This window comes from Pelobates fuscus, chromosome 10 (assembly GCF_036172605.1).
Source record: "Pelobates fuscus isolate aPelFus1 chromosome 10, aPelFus1.pri, whole genome shotgun sequence".
Lineage (NCBI taxonomy): Eukaryota > Metazoa > Chordata > Amphibia > Anura > Pelobatidae > Pelobates > Pelobates fuscus.
Genome location: NC_086326.1, coordinates 115,102,878 through 115,119,991, shown reverse-complemented (window position 1 = coordinate 115,119,991; position 17,114 = coordinate 115,102,878).

Genomic DNA, 17,114 nt, shown 5'->3' with positions numbered 1-17,114 from the left:
AAGTGAGCCATGGCCGTGTAGGAACGCCTGAAATGGCCACACACCTTCCTGGCCTGCTTCAGGACGTCCTGTAAGCCTGTGTACTTATGCACAAAGCGTTGTACGATCAGATTACACACATGTGCCATGCACGGCACATGTGTCAACTTGCCCAACTTCAATGCCGCTATCAAATTTTTTCCGTTGTCACACACCACTTTGCCGATATCCAGTTGCTGCGGAGTCAGCCACTTTTCCACCTGTGCATTCAGGGCGGACAGGAGTGCTTGTCCGGTGTGACTCTCTGCTTTCAAGCAAGTCAAACCCAAGACAGCGTGACACTGCCGTATCCGGGATGTGGAATAGTACCTGGGGAGCTGAGGGGGTGCCGTTGATGTGGAGCAAGAAGCAGCGGCACAAGAGGACTCAGCCGAGGAGGTTATGGAAGAGGATGGAGTAGGAGGAGTAGAGGAGGTGGCAGCAGGACTGCCTGCAATTCGTGGCGGTGTCACCAACTTCTCTGCAATGCCACGCATTCCTTGCTTGTCAGCCGTCAGCAGGTTTACCCAATGCGCAGTGTAGGTGATATACCTGCCCTGACCATGCTTTGCAGACCAGGTATCAGTGGTCAGATGGACCCTTGCCCCAACACTGTGTGCCAGACATGCCATGACTTCCTTTTGCACAATCGAGTACAAGTTGGGGATTGCCTTTTGTGAAAAGAAATTCCGTCCGGGTACCTTCCACTGCGGTGTCCCAATAGCTACAAATTTTTTGAACGCCTCAGACTCAACCAGATTGTATGGTAAAAGAGGCGCCGTATGCAGTGGACAAAGGGTATAGGCACTGTAAATGGTCTTTGGCTTCACAGCCCATACACAGCAAACTTTGATGCACTGCGTGTGCTGACACCTTTCTATCATGGCCAGCATTAAGTTTTTCAGCAATCTGTGTGATTGGAACAGAAGGGCTTCCCACGTATATCAATGAACCTTGGGCGCCCATGACCCCGATGTTGGTTCATTGGTTGTTCTTCCTTGCACCACTTTTGATAGGTACTAACCACTGCATACTGGGAATACCCCACAAGACTTGACATTTTGTAGATGCTCTGACCCAGTCGCTTGCCCGTTTTGACTGCTTTCAACACATGAAATTCAAGGACTGATTCAAGAACTGTTGTCTTATATATATACCACCCCTTGACAGGTGCCTTTGTAACGATATAATAAATCTTTTCACTCCACCTGTCTGTGGTTGTTATGTTGTAGTTGATCAGTATATATAATGACGCAACTTCCAGGTCATTGGTCATGAGACAGTTAAGATATTTCTTTTAGTTTATGTTTTAGAGTAACATACCTTGCTGCTGGGAGAATTGTAATCTGCCTCGCAGATCTTCCTATTAGATGTTGCCAGTGACATAACAAAAGTAGATGGGTACACCCACGCCAGGTTTACAGACAGCCTCTTGGCCAGCCACCTGCATAGAGAAAAACACTCCATGCATGGTCCTTCTAATGATGCACTCGTACTGTGCTGTCTGAAGTAATAAAGTCTTACCAGTGGTATATGTAATCCTGTGTAAAAAGAGTATAGAGTCCTGTTTAAAATTATGATAGTCAGTAGCAGCCAGGGATATTCTTGCCACGCTAGGCAAAAAAAAAATATGCCCCTCCTCATGTTGTGACATGACAATATCCTACCCATATGATCCCCCCCCACATATGTTCCATCACTTTTTACGATATTTACTTTACTTTGTCCCCTAGCCCCTCTGTGTGTCTCTTTGGCCCTCCCCAGCCCCTTTGTGTTTCTATTTATACCCCAGCTTCTCTGTGTGTCTATTTATCCCCCCTAGCCTCTTTGTGTCTCCTTGTCACCCCAGCCTCCCCTCTGTGTGTCTTTATCAACCCTCCAGCCCCCCTTCTAGGTGTCTATTTGTCACATCCCAGCCTCGCTTCTGTGTGTCTGTCACCCCTCAGTCTCTCTTTTGTGTGTTTCTTTGTCACCACTTCAGCCTCCCTTCTGTGTGTTTTTGTCACCACACCCAGTCTCCCGTCTGTGGATTCTCCCCCAACTCCCCCCAGCCTCCCTTCTGTGTGTCTTTATCAACCCACCAGTCCCCCTTCTAGGTGTCTCTTTGTCACATCCCAGCCTCGCTTCTGTGTGTCTTTGTCACCCCTCAGTCATTCTTTTGTGTGTTTCTTTGACAACGCTTCAGCCTCCCGTCTGTGTGTTTTTGTCACCACACCCAGACTCCCGTCTGTGGATTCTCCCCCCCCCAAGACTCCTTTCTGAGTTTTCCAACACCACTCTAGACTCTCTTCTGTGGTTTCTCTACCACTCCCACCCCTTAGACTCAGTTGCATCACCAGGATTCATATTTGGGGGGGGGGGGGGGGGGAGGATATGAGAGGGCAGGGACAAAAATACGGGGGCCGTTCTAAAACGTGTATATATGTGTATATCTCTCTCTTTCTATGTGTGTATATATATATATATATATATATTTATATATATATATATATATATATAGATGTAAAAAACAGATAAAATTAGTATGTTGTAATACCTTTTTTATTGGACTAACAGAATTTTTTAATGACAAGCTTTCGGGAGAACCTCACTTTCTCAAGTTTCTGAGCAAGACGACACACATATACACACATATATATATATATATATATATATATATATATATATATATATATATATATATATAAAAGAAAGACAATTGCTCTTGCACTCACGCTAAAGTCCCTTAGAAACCGGGTGCTCACATACCATAGCTAGTAGTATCCATCCATGAAAGAAGGTATCAGCACTCTTGTGTATTTAAAAGTCCAAAATGTATTGTTTATAAGGTTAAGAACGATCAACGTTTCAGTCCTACACAGAGGACTTTCATCAGGATCAAAGTCCTCTATGTAGGACTGAAACGTTGATCGTTTTTAACCTTATAAATAGTGTTGTCGCGAACCCGGAATTTTCGGTTCGCAAATGGCGAACGCGAACTTCCGCAAATGTTCGCGAACCGGCGAACCGCGCGAACCGCCATTGACTTCAATGGGCAGGCGAATTTTAAAAACAGGGACTCTTTCTGGCCACAATAGTGATGGAAAAGTTGTTTCAAGGGGACTGACACCTGGACTGTGGCATGCCAGAGGGGGATCCATGGCAAAACTCCCATGGAAAATTGCACAGTTGATGCAGAGTCTGCTTTTAATCCATAAAGGGCAGAAATCACCTAACATTGACACCTGTCCTCAAAGCCCAGCCCTGATACACACTGACACAGAGCAGAATAGAGACTGTTCCCTGTCCACAGAGACCATGATACACACTGACACAGAGCAGAATAGGGACTGTTCCCCCTACATAGGGTCACTTGGCAGATATGGATTGACACCTGTCCTCAAAACCCCTGATACACACTGACACAGAGCAGAATAGAGACTGTTTCTTGTCCACAGAGACCATGATACACACTGACACAGAGCAGAATAGGGACTGTTCCCCCTACATAGGGTCACTTGGCAGATATGGATTGACAAATCCCTGACAAACAGCTACCACATGCAAGGAAGGCAGCAGGGGCTCAATTGACCCACTCCCGACGCGGGAAGGTAGTGACGACAAAAACAATACAGGACTCTTTAGAGGCCCTGTAATTGTAATCAGTCCACTTGAAATCCTTTAACTTTGATTAATTGGAGGGAAGTCTGGTGCAGAGCCACTGACCCATGCGCAGGGCCAGCCTTAGGCCTTTGGGCGCCCTGTGCAAGAAATCTTCACCCTGTCACACCCATGTGCAAGAAATCTTCACCCTGTCACACACACACACACAGGCAGACAGCCATACACACGCACACACACAACTGCGACTGACTAGGTTTGTCACCTCCTCAAAAGGACACATGAGCCTACAGGCATTGCGCATGAGCGTCCAGTAACGTTGCAATTCCCAGCTCCCCAGAGGCTGTCCTAGCACCCCGGTCATACAAATATTCATTAACAGCTTTTTCTTGTTGGAGCAGGCGGTCGAACATTAGGAGTGTTGAATTCCAACGTGTAGGGCTGTCGCAAATCAAGCGCCTCACTGGCATGTTGTTTCGCCGCTGGATATCGGCAAAGTGAGCCATAGCCGTGTAGGAACGCCTGAAATGGCCACACACCTTCCTGGCCTGCTTCAGGACGTCCTGTAAGCCTGTGTTCTTATGCACAAAGCGTTGTACGATCAGATTACACACATGTGCCATGCACGGCACATGTGTCAACTTGCCCAACTTCAATGCCGCTATCAAATTTTTTCCGTTGTCACACACCACTTTGCCGATATCCAGTTGCTGCGGAGTCAGCCACTTTTCCACCTGTGCGTTCAGGGCGGACAGGAGTGCTTGTCCGGTGTGACTCTCTGCTTTCAAGCAAGTCAAACCCAAAACGGCGTGACACTGCCGTATCCGGGATGTGGAATAGTACCTGGGGAGCTGAGGGGGTGCCGTTGATGTGGAGCAAGAAGCAGCGGCACAAGAGGACTCAGCCGAGGAGGTTATGGAAGAGGATGGAGTAGGAGGAGTAGAGGAGGTGGCAGCAGGACTGCCTGCAATTCGTGGCGGTGTCACCAACTCCTCTGCAATGCCACGCATTCCTTGCTTGTCAGCCGTCAGCAGGTTTACCCAATGCGCAGTGTAGGTGATATACCTGCCCTGACCATGCTTTGCAGACCAGGTATCAGTGGTCAGATGGACCCTTGCCCCAACACTGTGTGCCAGACATGCCATGACTTCCTTTTGCACAATCGAGTACAAGTTGGGGATTGCCTTTTGTGAAAAGAAATTCCGGCCGGGTACCTTCCACTGCGGTGTCCCAATAGCTACAAATTTTTTGAACGCCTCAGACTCAACCAGATTGTATGGTAAAAGCTGGCGGGCTAATAGTTCGGACAAGCCAGCTGTCAGACGCTGGGCAAGGGGGTGACTTGGTGACATTGGCTTCTTATGCTCAAACATGTCCTTGACAGACACATGACTGTGGGCAGATGAGCGGGAACTGCTCAAGGCGGGAGACGGAGTGGCGGATGGTTGAGAGGGGGCAAGAAGGACAGCAGTGGTTGACGTGGCTGAAGATGCTGGACCAGGAGGAGGATGGCGGCTTAGAGTAGGCGTGCTGCTTGTACTCATGTGTTGATCCCATAGGCGTTTGTGATGTGAGATCATGTGCCTACGCAAAGCAGTTGTACCTAGGTGGGTGTTGGACCTCCCACGACTCAGTTTCCTTTGGCACAGGTTGCAAATGGCATCGCTGTTGTCAGAGGCAGACACACAAAAAAAATGCCACACTGCTGAGCTCTGCAATGACGGCATTCTGGTGGTGGGCATGCGTTGATTGGCGTGCTGTCGGGCTGACCCCGGGTGCCGATGCATGCTGTCTGACTGTGCCACTAGCTCCTTGCGAAGACCCCCCCCCTGCTTCCAACTCGTCTCCTCCTCCTCTCTGTCTCCCCATCTGAACTTTCGCCCTGTTCTTCTTCTTGCCGCGCGGGCACCCACGTGACATCCATGGACGCATCGTCATCATGAACCGCTTCGCTTGTATCTGACAACTCAGAAAAGGAAGCAGCAGCGGGTACAACATCATCATCATCACACCGTACCTCCATGTGTTTAATGCTGCCTGCCTGAGACATATCCCTGTTATCTACATCCTCTAGCAATAATGGTTGCGCATCACTCATTTCTTCAAACGTGTGTGTGAATAACTCCTCTGACATACCAAGTAAAGCGGCTGTGGTGCTAGTTTTGGTGGTGGCGGCAGGCGGGTGAGTGCTATCTTGAGAGGTGCCTGAAGCTAAGCTGGAGGAGGATGGTGCGTCAAGGTTCCGAGCGGAGGCTGTACAAGATTGGGTGTCCTGTGTTAGCCAGTCAACTAAGTCCTCAGAACTTTTCAATTCAGGGTACGTGGCTTCTGAAAACTGGGCATTATTCTAGGGCAAAAGGGAATCACAGCACCACGACCACGACGGCCCCTGCGGGGTGGCCTGCCTCTGCCTGTCATTTTTTTTGGGATTAGTGGTACTATGCGTGCAAGCTACTGTGAGACCAGATATGATTGGCAATGTGCACTGGAACAGTTCTTCAGAGCACACGCTGAAGGAAGGACTGACAGAGCCGCTTGAAGACAAGTAACTGCTATTCAATCTATAACAGTGAAAAACAAATTTTGGTTTTATAAGCACTCTATAGAGACACCAAATATGATTGGCAACTGTCAAAGCACGCTGGAACAGGTCTACAGAGCACACGCTGAAGTAGGCCTGACACCCAGACGCTTGCAGACAACTAACTGATCTTCTATTACAGTGAAAAAAATGATTTCTTTAAAATCTAAAGCTTAAGCTATTGTTAAAACAGATATGAGTGGTGGCACTGACTGTGCAAATGGGCAAGGCATCCAACCTGACACAGAAGCTGGCAGGCAGGCAACTGCTCTTCTATTACAGTGAAAAAAAATTATTTATTTTAAATCTAAAGCTTAACCAATTGTTAAAACAGATATGAGTGGTGGCACTGGGCTAGTGGGCACAGTATCCAATGTGAACCTCACACAGAAGCTGGCAGGCAGGCAACTGCTCTTCTATTACAGTGAAAAAAATCATTTATTTAAAATCTAAAGCTTAACCAATTGTTAAAACAGATATGAGTGGTGGCACTGACTGTGCAAATGGGCAAGGCATCCAACCTGACATAGAAGCTGGCAGGCAGGCAACTGCTCTTCTATTACAGTGAAAAAAAAATATTTATTTTAAATGTAAAGCTTAACCTATTGTTAAAATAGATATGAGTGGTGGCACTGGGCAAGTAGGCACAGTATCCAATGTGAACCTCACACAGAAGCTGGCAGGCAGGCACCTGCAATTACATTACACAGGAAAAAAAAAAAAAAAAAGCAGCCTGATGTTATAGCCCTAAAAAGGGCTATTTGGGGTGCTGTCCTTACAGCAGAGATCAGATGAGTCCTTCAGGATTGTAGTGGACACTGAATACCCTAGCCTAGCTATCAATTTCCCTATCTAATCAGCAGCAGCTAAACTTTCCCTCCTCTCACTCGCTGGGAGGGAGGTTGGAGGGTGTGGAAGGGAGGGAGTGCTGCTGATTGGCTGGAATGTGTCTGCTGACCGAGAGGCACAGGGTCAAAGTTTGCCCAATGATGACGAATAGGGGGCGGATCGAACTGCGCATGTGTCCGCCCGCCGCGGCGAACGCGAACACGCTTATTTCGCCGGGAACTGTTCGCCGGCGGACAGTTCGGTACATCACTACTTATAAACAATACATTTTGGACTTTTAAATACACAAGAGTGCTGATACCTGCTTTCATGGATATATATATATATTGAACGCATTACCGTTTGCACCCAGGCAGATTTACTGGATCACAAGTAAGGAGAGTGCCAAGCCATCTATCTTTTTTTTATTTATATATATATATATATATATATATATATATATATATATATATATACACACACACACACATACACAGGGCTCGACTTGCCAGCCCTTTGCTAAGCCATGCAGGAAACATTGAACCTTGCCGCCACAGGGAGTGAACGAGCTCACTGATACACACGCTCACTACAGACAAGCTCACTGACACACACAAGCTCACTACAGACAAGTCCACTGACACACACAAGCTTACTAGAGACAATCTCACTACAGACAAGCTCACTGACACACACACACACACACACACACACAAGCTCACTGACACACACATACAAGCTCACTTCAGACAAGGTCACTGATACACACAAGCTCACTACAGACAAGTCCACTGACACACACAAGCTTACTAGAGACAATCTCACTACAGACAAGCTCACTGACACACACACACACACACACACAAGCTCACTGACACACACATACAAGCTCACTATCGACAAGCTCACTACCACACAAACAAAAGCTCACTACAGACAAGCTCTCTCATACACACACAATCTCACTGTAACGGACTGTTTCGCTCACAAGAGGATAAAAAACGTTTAGGTGATAATCCCCTTTCAGATAGACCAGCAGCTACTGCAATCACCAACCTCCCGAACTCCAAACTGCACGAATCCCCCAACTCCTGAACAGGAAACACACGAACCCTGGAAGCAGCCGAACAGGAAAAGCCCTACGAACAGCTTACACTCCTGGCAATCGGCATACAGTCAAATTCCCCCCAAGAATGAGACGACACTTCACTTTGAGGGTTAAAACAGGAACTCACGTTTATTAACACAACTGGCTTATAAAGGATTCTCCCATGCAAGGGAGGGATTTACAGTCATTACCCAATGCACCAATCACACATGAATTACCTCCCACACATCTCCTCCCCTCAGCATGACACATAATCCCCTTAATCATGTACATTACTTCCCCACTTTCTGAATGTACCCCAAATACCTAGAGTACACTCCTAAATAGGGGATCCCCTGATAGCCCTGATCTGGGTGAGTAACATACTCAAAGATCACCCAGATCGGACCAGAGGTTCGGGAGTTATAGAGGTTGAAAGATATGACCGACCGCACAGGCAACAGTAGCCGAAAATAGTTCCATCAGGATTGGCCTTGCGGTTGGTCTCTGTTCATGGGTATAACCGGCTGAAAGTACCGAATGCAATAGCTGTTGATTGCCTTCATTATAATCCCCTCGTTCGTATGAGTGTTTCTACCGAACGGCGGCCCGTTTGGTAGTTTCGGCATGAACCCATGGAAGTCTGGAGGTCTCAGCGGTGTTTGCCTAGTCGAGTGTCTGATTTTAGTTCCAGACACTCAACGGCAGAACACTGCTGTTCGGGAGTTCAGGATGGCCGCCACCACTTGTTCGTTTGACGAACAACGGCCACCCAGCGTTCGTCAATTAAGCTGCGGTTAACCACAGCTTCAGGGTGGTCAATTGGCGGCACACTCCAGCTCCTAGGTGGTCGGGCATTCAGTAGTTTTTTTCGGTAGATAAAATCTACCGAACACCCCAGCAGAAAGGCACGAATAAGCCTTTCTGCAGGGAAAATAAAAGGTTAAGCCTGTAGGGCCATAGTCGCAGGGTAGGAGGCTGGCAACCAGGCTTCTCCAAGTCACAGTGGCGAGGTAGGTTTCGCCACACTCACTACAGACAAGCTCACTAATACACACACATGCTCACAACAGACAAGCTCACTGACACACACAAGCTCACTACAGACAAGTCCACTGACACACACAAGCTTACTACAGACAATCTCACTACCGAGAAGCTCACTAACACACATGCTCACTAACAGACATGCTCACTAAAGGCAAGCTAACTGACACACAAGCTCACTACAGACAAGCTCACTGACACACTCAAGCTCACTACAGAAAAGCTCCCTGACACACAAACATGCTCACTACAGACAAGCACACTGACACACAAGCTCACTACAGACAAGCTCACTGATACACACACAAGCTCACTCACTAGCAGGAACATACACATACAAGATCACTCTGTCATACTAAGTATTGGAAGTCTACCTGGTAAACACATGTGCTGAGGTATTTTTTTTTCTCTTAGACCTCTTTGCCCTATAGGGTTCATCTCTGATTTAGGGTGTACTGAGGTTGTGTGATTAGTTTAGTTTGATCTAGCGCTTGTGTTCATAGTTACATAGCTGAAAACAGACTTGCGTCCATCAAGTTCAGCCTTCCTCACTTTTTTTTTTTGTTTGAATTTTGCAACAAACTAGGAAAAAAAATCATTATTGTCCCCAGAATGGCAGATTTATCCTTGGATCAAGAAGCTATTACCCTAAATTGAAAGATGATATCCTTAAATATTCTGTTTTTGCAAGTATGCATCTAGTTGCTGTTTGAACATCTGTATGGACGCTGATAAAACCTCTTCTTCAGGCAGAGAATTCCACATCCTTATTTTTCTTACAGTAAAAAAAAACATTTTCTTTGCCTGTTTAGTGGTGTACTGATGTATTTATATATATAGCCTGTTTCATTTAGGATTCATTGAATATTGGCATTCCTATTATTTATCCAGGCCCCCTGTCACCATTAGGTATTTGTGAGTGTACCTGACTAGGTGGTGCCTAGATGGTACCATGTTATTTACTGCTCTTTATTTAATGTTTGTTTTTAAAGTAGTATATGCATTACTGTTATCGAGCTAGTGCTGTGAGTCTAGTCAGTTTCACTGATAAACTTATGAACTCTACTGGCTACTCTAGGGCATAATGTCTATATATAACTTCTTTTTTCCTTATCATCTGTCTCCACATAGTGGTTGATACATCTCTCAGACTAGCAATTACCTGCTGTATATACCTGGTTTTCCCCTAAAGCTTTAACTGTGGTGATTGCTTTAGATTGAGGACTCTTTTGCTGTGTTTGTTTATATTAAGGCAATAAAAAGTGCCCAACCACTAAAATACAAAACCAGCAAAACCTACTAAATAGTGTGCCCTCTAAAACACCAATACAAAAGTACAACAAAAACAAATAAGTAGGAATGCAGAGCAGAAGAGAAAAACACTTCTAAGGTGTAGATATAAGTATATTTACAACCTTATTATAACGTGATGGGCGATATCTGCAGAAAGATATATAAATCGCACATAGTGTAATACAAAATAAAATGTAAGGACACGCAGGATGACTATATAAAACTCACAAGAGATCAGTGAATATCAGGCCCATCATCCTTAGTCAGAAGTGGTCTTCAGAATATATTAGAGGAGTCTTAAAAAGGTCCAGGTAAAACAGCATATAATCCACTGCAAGGTGGTATTAAAAAGCAACAATAGCAATAAGTCCTCCAATGGTATAATCCGACGCGTTTTGTCCGACGCGTTACAGTTGCTATATGTTACAGTGGATTCATATTACTTACAAGGCCCCAGCCCTTTGGCTGGGGTTAAGTCAGAGCTGGTACTACATCTTAGGTTCAGTCAGGTACAGGCAAAGAAGAGACAGAGTTTCCACTTTCCCAGAACTCTGAGGTCTATATGCCGTATGAAGTTTCCACTTAATACCAAGCATATGAGTCAGTTGTTGTAGGCACTGGTGAACAAAGGAATTGACAAACAAAAAGGTATAGTAAATGGCGCTAGAGAACAGCTGCTGGAACACACTAGTGGGATTTAATCACCACAGTCCCACAATAAACATAACACAAGAATACAAAAAAGTGTGCAGCGCTCGTGGTAAATACACGCAATAGTATCTTGATGGTATATCCCAAAGGTGTATATATAGGATAAGGGTAAATACCTTATTATGATAGGTCTGTATCAATTCCTATACATAATAATCAAAAAAGAGCATAGTATAATACTGCATTACAAAGTGGATCAAATATAGCAGTCTTAATGGTCCCACTCACATGGGTTGGAGCCTGTTAATGAATAAACTGGCTCAGGTAAAAGTGCTTTGGGGAGGAATTTCCACTGAAGTCCACCAGGCTGGAGCTTGAACCTCCGAATAGAAGGAGAATAGAGCAGGCAAAACACCAATTTTAGAAATATATCCAATGTATAATTTATTAAAAAACATATGAAATCTTACATTCCAAATTGGGTAATGTCAGCATAAAGCACAACGCGTTTCGACGTCACAATACGTCTTCCTCAGGTGCAGTACTGTATACAAACTCCACATACATTTAAATAAGCTATTTTGCCCGGGAAACAAGTACAAAGAACCCGCCCCCTTTGTCCCTCATCCAATCGCATAAGTCCCTTTAGTCTGTAGCTCCGGACTCTGGTGTTGTTGTCATCACTTCCGCGTTCTTGCGTTCCACCGCTGTTACTTCCGGGTTCACATGCGTTCCACTTACGATATTTATGCGTTCCACTTACGATATTCATGCGTTCCAGCAGTTTAACAAGTCCGTTTTTACTTATAATCATCCAGGTTAATAGTCCAACATATATAGGATGAAATTGGCTCGAGGCAAGGAAAGAAAAAAAGGGGGGGGGAAGAGGCATACAAAAAATCATCAGTTTGAACTGCCCTAAACAAGAAAAATACTTAAAAAATCTATCTACAAAATTTATTATAAATACATAATAAAAACATTTGTTAAAAAGAATATACTAAAACATGTGCATTAGATTAATATGTGCCGATGCAGAGTGGTTCAGAACTCCCTTTTCCGTGTTCCTGAGATGTTCGCAAATTCTGACTTTCAGAGGTCTAGTCGTGCGACCTTCATATTGTAGTCCGCACGTGCATGACAATAAATAGATCACATTCTTTGTAGTGCATGTGATGAATTCTTTTACTATGTATTCCTTCTTTGTTTTATTGGAATAAAATTTCTGTTTTTCTGTTTATAATTTTGCTACTACTGCCTGCTTTACAATTTCCACAGTTGTAGAATCCTTTTAAATCCCCAGTACGTCTTTATTTTTTAGGGAGTTTTGGGATATAAAACTGCTGGTTAAAATATTTTTAAAATTACTGGCTCCTCTATAGACTATCCTTGGTTTCTCTCCCACAAAAGTGAGTAAATCTTAATTTTGTCTCAGGATATGCCAGTGTTTTTTAAGAATATTATGAAACCTATAACTTTGAGAGTTAAAATCACATATAAAAGACTGAAGTTCTTTCCTGGTGCATACATCGCTCCGCAGGAACATATCTATTTCCCCTCTCAGGCGGACGAGTTTTTCAGTGGGAAGGCTGGCGCGGAAGGTAGCAGAATCTAGCTCTATGCCCAGAAAAGTGAGTTTAGTGGTGGGGCCTATTGTTTTGGCGGGAGACAAAGGTACCCCGAGGGTGGTGAAAAGTGCAGAGTTGCTGAGGATATCGGTGGGTGTGCGTGTGCTTGGTTCTATGATGAGGAAGTCATCCAAGTAGTGAATGACTGTGTGACACCTAATAATGTTCAGAAGCAGCCAGCATAGCGTTTCCGCGAAAATATCAAAGAGTTTGGGGCTGCTTCTGGAACCGAAAGTGAGACGTGTGGAAAAATAGTACCTGTTTCGCCATTTAACACCGTGCAAGTGCCAAAGTGATGGGTGCATGGGCAGCAGTTTGAAAGCATTGGTAATGTCTGTTTTGCTAAGCCAAGCGTTGCTGCCAGTTGACATGATGGATTGTATGGCATTGTCTATTTTAACGTATTGTAGTGAAAATTCGTGTGCGGGGATGAGTGCGTTGATGCTAGGAACAAAAGAGGAGTGCGGTGCAGATAAATCGATAATCATACGTTTTTTATTAGAATACTTGTGTACAGCTATACCGATAGGGTTAGTGCGCCAGGAGGAAAACAGTGAGGAGGTGAAGGGGCCGATCATGAAGCCTTGAGTGATTTTAGTGGAGAGGAGAAGATCCGTGGCTTCTGGGTCTAGACAGGCTGATAGGAGATTAGGGCATTCCAGTATCCCTGGGGGGATGGCTACGAGACCCGTGAAAAATCCCTGAGTACTCCACCAGATGTTTGCTTGGATGGTCTTTAAGGTAAAAGGCCAGGTTGTCGATATTAACATCGGTTAGTCATTTGTTAGGGGACAACCTGGCCGGACACATGGTCTTCGTGTGTGCCCTGAAACAGATGGAGCAGATGTGTAACAATCTACAAGCGCTAAAGCTGCAGGAACCTGCATTGAAGTTGTTGCACACCTGCGCCTTCCCCAAAAAGGAGATGGGCCTCCCCAGTTTGTCCCTCTGGCCGCCTTCCTGTTTAAGGTGGGGAGTGGAAGAGGATTGAGGGGTGGTAGAGGGGGTGGCTCTGTCAGCCATTGAAGGGCACAAATCAGCCAAGTGGGTTGAGGAGTTGCATATAGCGCAGGACGGGGGCCTCAGACCAGCGAAATGGCGACATGGCGAATAGTTCCGTTTCCATCTGACACCAGTTAATTCTGACACTAAACTGTTTCAGATGGGTCGCCGCTTTCGCTGATATCGATTTGTGATAATCGTAGAAAGATGAGCCCCCGTACTTAACGCCCAAATCCACCATTTTATGGAGATAGAGGTCCAGTTCCTCTCTCCTATGGGGATATACCGAGCAGATAACATCTCGGTATATCCCAAAGGCCAACACGAAATTGGGGATAGACAATTTTTTGTTGAGCCTTGGATCTCTGGTTTTTAGGACCACTGATATGTCGCCAAAATTATAAGCCCTGTTCTCCAGTACGTCTTGGGAGGCAATAATTAATGACACCAGACACACATCCTTCCCATCTAGGATTTCTTTCCTAATGGAGTCTGGGACGGAGTGAGCTGGTGATACAAAAGGCGACGGTACTGGAGCAGGAGCTGGAGGGGGAAGTGTAGGTACGGGTGCTGGTGCCGTAGGTACAGCCGGGATTGGGGCTATAGGAACAGGGAGGTTACCTGGGGAGGCTATGGCACTTTCCACCTTGCTTAACCTGCTGTTTAGGGTCTGCAGGTTGGCCAGGATTGCCGCGAGGGTGTCCTGGGTAGCAATGCCAGCCCCAGAAACTTGGCTTTGAGAGCTTGTGCCTGGCCTAGGCTCTGGGGCTTGGTTGGTTAACAGTCTGTATAATTCCACCTTTCGGGCTGTAGCCGGAAAGGGGATGCCCCTGAGCCTAAGTTCGGCAGTGATTTTAGGTATTGTCCATGCTCTCAAAGACGTAGGGGTAGAAAGGGCGAGAGAAACTCCTGGGGACTCTGGTCTGATAGGAGTTGATATCATATCCTCATCATGTACCTCGTCCATGGGAGATGTGTCTTGTGACATTCTAGAAATGAATTAAATGAGTTGGTTTTAGTAGGGGCGTCTGAGAAAACTATTTCAAGGGGTGGGGGAAAGCTTATATGAACTGGACTGTAGGATTATTGCCGAAGCGAAAAACTTAACTTAGACTAGTGACGGTTGAGGCCCTGCTAATGCCATTGGGCGGTGAGAGGCTCTATCTATGATTTGGGCGAAGTGGATTATGTTGCCACGGATGTGGTGGCGGGATGTTGGCCTCTCGGTGACATTTAAAAGGTTTCAAAACGTGTGGCCGTGACGAGTGAGGCCCTGACTACGGCCCTGTAGAAGGGCGAATGAGGCGATTAACTATGATTTGGGCGTAGGGCCGTACCTCAGTGTTGAGGTTTGGGAGATGATTTGTAAATGCCTCGGTGAGCTAGGTCTGGTGTTCAGACCCTGTGAGCCAGTTCACGTAACAACTATGGGGTAATTGGCGTTTATGTGCTGGTCGGATACTAACCTTGATAGAGATTATACCCGTGGACTTGTTTCTTCCAGTGTATGAGAGAGAGGTCCAGTGGTTTGTGATGTCGTAGCAGAGCCTAAGGGGTTTGAGACAGATGTAGATCTGCGCGAGCGTGGCGAAAGGGTGCCATATGAGCTAATGGGGGGGGGGGGGCATGGACCGTGAAGGCTGTCTGTGGCCTTTTCATGGGAAACTGAAGTACTGATGTAGAATTATTATTAAACCTTTATTAAACCTTTATTAAATTTCTCCATTAACTCCATCTAACTTCATTATATGACAGATTTTCCTAACAGCATTTAGAATATTAGAAAGAGAATGTATTGTATGTATTTTCTAGAAGGATATGACTAACACCGGAATTATCAAGTTCCTGTAATATGTAACAAAGTCCCATGCTAATGAAATGTCCATTCTCTAAAAAGCCTGAGTAACCTTGAAGCTAAACGGTGCCAAGTACTCAAAATGGCTGGCTGCCAGATTCCCCCTCCCATCGAGTAAAGCCTCGTGTTGTGTAAGATGGCGCCTGAGCCATCTGTCCACACCCGTGTCCAGAATGACGCCACCTCCCGGTGGGAGGACACCTAGCCAGCCACTTAACCCTTAAGCCAATTACTAATATAGATGGGAGGGCATTTAACTTACCACTTAGTACATAGACCAATTAATGATGTTTATTTGTTGCTATCTTGATATTCTATGATGATGTAATATTGCCTTTAAAAGGGTCTGCATACCCGCTTTTTTTACCAGATGCCATTAAATTTTCTGAAGTTATTTTAACCTGAACTGCATGTGTCAGTGTGAATTTACTTCTGCGTATACGCAATTTAATCATCTCAGATTTGGACAGGAACAGATAGTCATTCAAACATATTTGTTTGCTTAAATTAATCTATGTCAGTACTATATTGAAGATTTAAAGAAAACTATACCTGGATAAGGTACAATTATCGAGGATTCCTCCGAATTTAGACGGGGCAAGTTGTTGATGCTATCGTAGTAGAACCTAAGGGTTTGAGACAGATGTAAATCTGAGTGGGCGTAACGCATGAGCGCAGAGTGAGTTGACAAGTGTAACTTTTTGGCTGCCTGAGTTACCTCAAACAGAGAATAAAAGTAAAATATAAATACTATACCTGGTTTAAAGGACAAGAAGCAGGGTTTGAAATATAGAATGAGCGAACGGTTGGTAGTAGCATAGAAAGGAAACTGGATTTAAGGATAAGAACCCCAGTTTTTTAATTGCAATGTTGCCGTACTATGTGGCAAAGTGCGATCTGTGGAGATCAAAGAGATTTATTTTAACAGGGCAGAGATTATTTTGCACGTTTAAGGCATAGTAAAAATACTATGTAAATAGTAATTACTAGCAGGGAAGCTGTATGTACTACAGAATAACAGTAAGTACCATAAAAAACCACTAGGTGGCGATGTTAGTCCAATAGACTAGGTATGTGAACAGCTACACAGAATATATTGAAAAAGTATGAATGAACGTTTGTAATACATGTGTAAATGCATAATATGGAAACTGGCAAGACTTTCTTTCCCCACATAGTAAAAGCATGGCTTTTTATAACAGTATGAGTTTTTTAATTTTTTTTTTATGTATCCCCCTGGCATAAAAAAAAACGTTTCCCGGATTTTAAGACCATTAGGGGGTGAGGGGGGGGGGGTGTAGAACCCCCCAGACGGGTGTTTAGAAAGAGACCGTGGTATGAGGGAAGCGTGGGTGGTCCCCGGTAAGATTTTAATGTCATTAGTCTTCCGGTCCCCTGCTGAACCACCGAGTGATGTGGAGGGGACCGGAAATGAGAGGACTCACGATTAGGCAGGAAGCAGACCGGGGGATTCTGCCGGACCGCCGGTAGCACTTGAGCAGGACCGCTGGTAGCACGGAGGAT